Source organism: Enhydra lutris, unplaced genomic scaffold (genome assembly GCF_002288905.1).
Source record: "Enhydra lutris kenyoni isolate GAN:26980312 unplaced genomic scaffold, ASM228890v2 scaffoldscaffold2, whole genome shotgun sequence".
Taxonomy (NCBI): domain Eukaryota; kingdom Metazoa; phylum Chordata; class Mammalia; order Carnivora; family Mustelidae; genus Enhydra; species Enhydra lutris.
The window spans coordinates 2,453,789-2,462,000 of NW_019154086.1; positions in this window are offsets into that span (position 1 = coordinate 2,453,789).

An 8,212-nucleotide genomic window follows, 5' to 3' on the forward strand; every position below is an offset into this window, starting at 1 on the left:
AACAGACCAGAAAGTATCAAGGGAAGCCGAGCAACCCTTTGGATAGGAAACACCAGAGCCGTGAGCCACCTCTGTGTAGACGTTTGATGAGTTCAGTTTGTCCTGATTATCAGACCTTAACAAAGTTTATCACCTCTGATTCCCTCGCCATAAACGCACATGACCCATTCAACACAAGGAGAGCTGGCTCTTACACAAGGGCACCATGGAAATAATTGGGATAGAGTTCATAAGAATATAGTCTTTCAGCCAAGAGACAGGGGAGCTCTTTTCCTCAGGAAAGGAAAGAACACTTTACAACCATGGGAGAGAGGCAGACATTCACCACTCCTGCCACCCTCACCAAGGGAGGTCAAAGTGTTACAGAGGCTGTGATGATGAGCAAAGACTGTGGTATTGTACCCCAGGACAAGCAGTAATGAGGCTAAGGAGATGAAAGACAGAGGGGAGAGGCAGCCAAGCTACGTTCTCATGAATAGGATATTATACGAGAAAAGAAAAAGGGCAGTATATATGAAGACAGAACTCCCATTGATTACTGAATTCTGATTGAACACTAGCCAGCCATGAGACGGTATGATGCCTTCTGACTGGTCCTGGTGAAACTACACTTAGATATGACTTCCTGCTCTGCAAAGGACTCTCGAAGCTATCGCAGGTCTGAGGGTGGGCGTCTATAAGAATCAAGTGGCAGGCCACTGCCTCCAAGGAATGTCTTGAAACTCCTGGCAAGGTGCAAATAATGCTGGAGCCCTAGCTGCCGTGGGGGTATTACCACTCTCCTGGGAATGTCAAGGTTCTGTGGAGAATGAAATACCACATGGATGTCTTTGGTAGAGAAGAAAGGGAGACAGGCAAAGAAATGGGAATGTTCCAAAAACAACGTACACTTCATTTTGCTGAGTTTGTGCTGCTTATGAGTAGATCAGTTTGGAGGAAAGAAAAACAAGGGGAAGGGACATTAAAATGCCCCAGCCCCAAAAATAGTAAGAGAAAATACATACACACACACACACACACAACTTCCCAGTAATCTGAGAATCATTTTGAACACCAGATGTTAGAAATATATTTCCTAGAGCTTCTCCTGTCTGCGTGAGAGTTTCACAAAAGTGAATTTCCTAGAATATTCTTTTAAAAGAATATTGGATATTTATGAATACCAGAATTCATCCTAATATACCAGGCATGCTGTTACCTTGATGATACTCTAATTCCAGAATCCTTGAGAACAGACGTCTGAATATATCCGAAATGCATTTGGCAGGAGGCCCTGAGAAATGACACAGCAGATTTCCATTTGTTTCACAGCCCGGAATCTGACAATGGGTTGATCTTTGTGTTCTTTCTCTTTTCACTCTCAGTTAAAATCCAGGCTTCTCTGAACCCCGGGGAATTGAAAGTGCTTTCAAGTGCTTTCTCTAACTTGACGAAGGTATTGGTTAATTGAAGAAAAATTAGATACAGTTTGAGGTGGACCTAGCTGAAAAACAGTAGGGCAGAATGATCATTTTATAAAAGGTAGCACCCAGAGTTTAGAAATATAAAACCATTATTGCAAATCATTATAATTCCTTTTACTGACAAAATTGTGGTTCCCCCTGTATTATGGAACAAATGTCAGAGGAGTTAAAGTGCCATAAAATTCTTAATATACTATCTGCTGTTCCCTATGCAAAGCTTTCTTACTAGAAATCTCTTCTTGTCTCTTGGCCCTCAGCATGTAACTTTTGCTCGAATTACAAAATATTATACCTCCAAGGTCCTAGGCCTAGAATTCTGATCAGAATTGCAAAGGGGAAATCTACCTGTTAGTACTTGTCACCCACTTGGCGCATAGATTCAGGATCAGTGTGCGGAATTACAAATCTCATAAATTTCAAGTACACACCCAACATTGGCTCTAGAAACTAAACTAATGAACTATTCTTATCTAAAAATATGTATATTTTTTTTAACTTTGAGGCTGTAATTTGTCTTAAAGGTATAACCTCATATCTGCTTCGGCAGAGTTGTTTTTATGACATCCTTCAGCTCTCTTTTAAAGGATATTACTGAAATACTTACATGTTAGGGGTTCACACCCTTCAGATTACAGATGCTGAAACTGAGGTACAGAAGGTTAAGTATCTGGCCCCAGTCACCAGACTTCTTTCAGTGAGATGCTATTTCCACTCTCTTTGTATTTCCATGAAAATCTGTATGTCTGCCTAATCATTTTTGGCATGAGCCTGAAGCACCAGGAAAAAAGACAATGCCAATCAAGTTCAGAAAAATAATAACAGACACTACGGCTTTTATGGGTACAAAGAGGATGCTGGGAAACTGGACTTATGGCTGGAAGTGTCCTATATTCTAGTTTATCTAGTAAGAGAACTATAGGATATGAAAGAGAAAAATCATTGAAGGGAGAATGCCAGTCTGTGGGTGCTCAAATCCAAGATGAAGGGTCTTTTCCTCTGGGTCAGGAAGTGCACCCATCACTCACGTACAACCCTTTATTCCATCCTTTATTTTGCTACCAGTAGTGCCTTGTTTGCCAACTAGGGTTCCTGGGTTACCTTCTTAGATAATCCAGAAGCAGAAATATGGTCCCTGGGACTCAGACGTCCTATGCAATTTTTAGATAATTCAAGAATGCTTAATTGATATTAGGTCTTTGGTGTTCTTTAACTATTAACATCGGGGAAGTTATTTGAATAAGATCATAGCAGGAAAAAAAGTCACTGTCCATGATCATATGGGTCTAATTCTTTTTAAAATACTTTAGTTATTTTGTGAATGAAATACAAAAAACAAAGGCAGAGTAAAAAACTTCATCAGAAATTTTAGTAAGAACTTTAGTATAGTAAACCTAAAATTTTGTTGTTTTCATGATTTTAGTGGTACATATACCCAATATGGGAAATAGCGTCTGAGTGCAATTAACTGCTCATGAACTATCATGCCTTCTGGAACATACCCATCCTGTAAATAACTGATTTCAAATACATCTCTGATATGTTCTAGCTTATTATTGCTTCTGATTGTTCATCTTGCATTTGCATCACCAAAATGTAATACTTGAAAAAATTTTGAAACATTTGATGGCTTATGATTTTGAGGAAAAGAGGATGACCATGTTGTTTCCTCCAGAATTGCAAAATGTTTTTTTTTTCCTTATTACCTCTGATACACCTGCCTTCAGCATTTGTCCACTTGTGAAGCATCTGGGGTAGATTTCAGTGCACAGGAATTATTAAAGAATACTGTTTCATTTCATTTTAGAAAGATAGGATGGTCAAGTTCTTGTTCCCAAGTTTTATGTGGCAAAATTCTCCTGGCTGAAAATTAACTATATGAGTAAAACTTATCCTTTGTGTCTCTAGAACTATATTATTGCTCAACCATTTAGCCTTTTGTTTGACAAAATTCATCTAGGAGATCATCATATGAAAACTCAGTCTGAGACTGAACATACACAATCTGTTTCACTATCTTCATTAGGGTCCAAGGTGGCACTCTTTCTTTATGTTTATTTTCTGATTTAACAATTTTAAAACCTCTTCCTCTGTCGATTTCTTGCCATTTTGGGGAGAAAAATGAAAAAATAGGAATTCTTATGAGAGTCTAAAAGTAGACTACAAAGATAAAGATTACAAAGACTGTTATACCTCCTTAAAAGATGATGCAGTAGTCTTGGGCAACATAGTGAAAAAACTAGATAATTGTGCAACAGTAGATTCATCTTGCCATCCTTCTAGATTTCTCACTACATCATTGTTCTAGACCAGTTGTCCTATGGAACTGTAATGAAAGTCACTTGTATAATACTTTACATTGTCTAGTGGGCACATAAAATATAAAAGGAAACTGATAAAATTAATTCTAATAATATATTTTACTTAATCTATAGTATTACTTTTTTTTTTTAATTTCTTTTCAGTGTAACAGTATTCATTGTTTTTTGTACCACACCCAGTGCTCCATGCAATCCGTGCCATCTCTAGTACCCACCACCTGGTTCCCCCAACCTCCCATCCCCTGCCCCTTCAAAACCCTCAGATTGTTTTTCAGAGTCCATAGTCTCTCATGGTTCACCTCCCCTTCCAATTTCCTTCAACTCCCTTCTCCTCTCCATCTCCCCTTGTCCTCCATGCTATTTGTTATGCTCCACAAATAAGTGAAACCATATGATAATTGACTCTCTCTGCTTGACTTATTTCACTCAGCATAATCTCTTCCAATCCCGTCCATGTTGCTACAAAAGTTGGGTATTCATCCTTTCTAATGGAGGCATAATATTCCATAGTGTATATGGACCACATCTTCCTTATCCATTCGTCGTATTACCTTTTAACATAGAATTGACATAAAAAATTATATGGAACTATTTTATATTCTTTATTTTTATTCTAAGTCTCTGAAATCTAATATGTAGTTTGCCCTTAAAGCACATCTCAGTTTTAAATAGCCATATTTCAAATGATCAGAGTCACATGTGGTGAGTGGCTACTGTATTAACCCAGCTTTGGACAATGCCGCCATTCTTCCCTTTTTAAACATTTTAGTCTTTTGACTTTTGGTTCATTAGAATCGAGAAGTATGAATAAAGTAAAATCTACAATGGTAAAGAGAGAAAATGTCTCAAGATATGAAAAGGCAAAATCGCTACATTTTCAAACTGCATTTTAGATTTATAGAGGGTCTAACAGACCCTGTGATAATTGCAAGACATATATTTTATTGTTTTTTAAAATATTTTATTTATCTAACTATTTTTCAGAGAGACAGAGTGAGAGCGCGCACAAGCAGGGAGAGCAGTAGGCAGAACAGGTAGAGGGAAAACCAGGCAAAAGAAAACACAGACTTCCCACTGAGCAAGGAGCCCAATGTGAAACTCAATCCCAGGACCCTGGGATCATGACCGGAGCCAAGGCAGATGCTTAAATCACTGAGCCATGCAGGTATGCTATGTTATTGTTTTTTAAAAGTTGTTTTGGAATTTTTAAAACAACAATAAGGGAACATAAAACTGAAAAAAAAAAGAGGGGGCAAAGACTTTAACAGATATCTCACTGAAAGAGATATACAGAAAGAAAAAAAACTTATGAAAAGATGCTCCATATATGTCATCAGAAAAATGCATATTAAAACAAGGAAATACCACTGTATCCCTTTTAGAGTGGTCAAAGTCCAGAACACTAACAACACCAAAGGCTGGTGAGGATATGAAGCAACAGGAAGTCTCATTCATTGCTGATGGGAAGGCAACATGGTACGGCCACTTTAGAAAACCATTTGGCAGTTTCTTATAAAACTAAACATATTCTTAAATAAATAAACAAAATCTTTAAAAAAAGGGGGGGGGCACCTGGGTGGCTCAGTGGGTTAAGCCGCTGCCTTCAGCTCGGGTCATGATCTCAGGGTCCTGGGATCGAGTCCCGCATCGGGCTCTCTGCTCAGCGGGGAGCCTGCTTCCCTCTCTCTCTCTCTCTGCCTGCCTCTCTGTCTACTTGTGATCTCTGTCAAATAAATAAATAAAATCTTTAAAAAAAAAATATACTCCATATACTTTACCTTCAGCATCTGTCTACTTATAAAATGTAAGGAATAAGAATTCTGAAACTTTTGGTACCCCTAATTTAAGCTGAACCTGCTTTGCCTGTAAGAATGTATATATTTGTAATGTGAGTCTATAGTCCTATAAACAGGTAAACACATTAATATTTAAGTACTATATATTATATACAATGCTATTCTGTCAAGTTATTTATAACTCCAAAGTATTAAGCTGTTTTCATGCCATCTCATGTTAGCTCATAAAAGAACAAACTTTTTCATTTCTTTAGTAAAAATCATTAAGCCATTTTGATAGTATTTTATTGGCTGAATAAATGTATGTAATTGAAAGGTGAGAGTAACACTGAGTTTAAAGGGGAACATTCCCAGAGCCCTCCATCTGCAGTGCTATTTCCACATATAATAAGGTAATCGGCATCCCTCCCCCCACCCCCACTGCTAAATCATTGCCACGGGAAAGTCACTGAACAGACATTAGGAATATCAGTAGTCTAGTCCCTGTTCCAAAGCAAATTCGTTCGGCTTTCAATGAAATAAAGTGTTACATCTGGGAGTATCTAATATAATAAAGGAGGACCGCTTCCTAGTCTTTCCTTCCTTATAGATTGGCTAAAATAAGAAAATAATGATTATTTGGTCTGAGATGAGAAACATCAATATTTGAAACTCTAATGCTTCTTTCAGTGCCTCTTCTTCTTCCTCAATGATAAAAATAGGACAGATGAATGGATGGACAGACAGAAGACACACACACACACACACATCCCATCAACACCATTTCTCAGTGCATTTTTATTTATTTTTTAATTTTATTGCATGTCCTGGCAAACATAAGTGACTTGGGGATTTGCCTCTGGCTCATCAAAAGCCCACTACACAAAATACCAAAGACAAGCAACAGAAGCTTTAAAAAAAAAAAAAAAGTATCGCATCTATAAGAAAGAAACTTTCAAAACATTAATAAAGCATATAAAACATTTGACATTTAACTTTTGTACAATTATAAAAATAATAAAAAAAATTCAACCTTTAACATTCAACATCCCACATAATGTACTTTAGGAGGATATCAAGAAAACAAAAGACAAATGGATTTAATGAAGAAAGTTCTAGTCTCCCTTTCTGCTTCTCATCACTTCCAAACAAAAACCCATCCACTCTTCAGCAGACTGCATGGAGCTGCACACCCCCCACCCTGCCAAGATCTCCACTAAGTCCACTCCCACTTGTCAGTCCTGAATACTCATTCACCCTTTATCCTAGCTGCCACCAGGACATGAGGCCAGCCGTTGTGCCTAGCCTTGGCTAGTGCCAAACACGTACAATACAGTACAGGAATTTCTGAGTCCCTGATGCTACCTGAACAGTGCCGAAATAGCTCAGAGGAGGTCCTAGGTTCGTTCAGACACTCAGGACAGTTGGGGAAGCTATCTGCCCTCTGAGCATTGCCAAGGCACCACTTTTACTCTTCCCCTCAGTAGGTTTAAAGCCAAGCTGCATACTTACTGCACAAATTAACAGTTTGCCCTTTATCATTTAAGCACAATAAAACTTTGAAATCAAGGACTCACTTTCTTGAACATACAAAATTAAAATAATAATAAAAAAACAACATTCCCTTCCCCCTATCTTACAGTAATGGTATTTTTGTTTTCCTTGTTTGACATTGTAGTCTTACTAAATGATGTTTCCATGAAAATATAAAAACAATAATAATAATAAAAAATAAAGTTTCAACCGTGGTTCTGGAAAACCTACTAGCCCAAGAAGATAATAAAAATTGAGACACAAAGTATGTAATTTCACACACAAAACATATATACACTTTCCTGGTGAAACTCACACATTATCCTTTTGAGCTACTTTAGCCCTTTTGCACTTTAAAACAGCAGTGGAAGCTTATGTGCAATCACAGCCCTTTATTAGAATGCACAGAAGGATTTTAGAGCTCATTAGCCTATGTACAAAATGTTTGTTTTAGGGTTTGGAAAAAAAAGCATCTTTCTGAAAGATCTACAGGAATATTATCATTTACACATTTTCCCAAAGTCTGAAGACAACCATCTGTTTATGTGGTTCCAGCAACACCTCCACTGGCTTATCCCCTGATCTGTGGGGACATTTTATGTCTGTGACAGTCCGGGAGAGAGATGGACGGGAAATTGGATTCTCACAGTTATTTTTCAACAAAGTCAAACTCCTATTGGTCAAGAATGAAAAGTGATAGGGTGACCCAACTGATGCTACAGGAAAACTGATCTCATCATGTTAGATTTTCCAGATCACTACTCCTGTTTTAAACCTTGAAGAGAAAATGATAAACGAGCCTCTACATGCAGAATTTTATACAATAGGAGGGTTTTCAGAAGAAACATGCACCAAATAATATTAGCTATGTTTCAAAAGCTCTTTTAAGAATTTCAATTCATGACTCCCTGATGTCTCTCTGTTTAATGGAGATTCGGTATTTCTGGATGATTCCTGTTTTTCCTGGATATTCTGAATAGACACTACAATTTCGGTGTAAGAACTAGGGAGACGGCATTCATCCCAATCAAATCAACCTTAGTTCTAACAAGCAAATGTGTCATTGACTTAGTCCAGGATTGAAACTTAGCCACAAATATTTTCCAAATACATACCAAAAGAT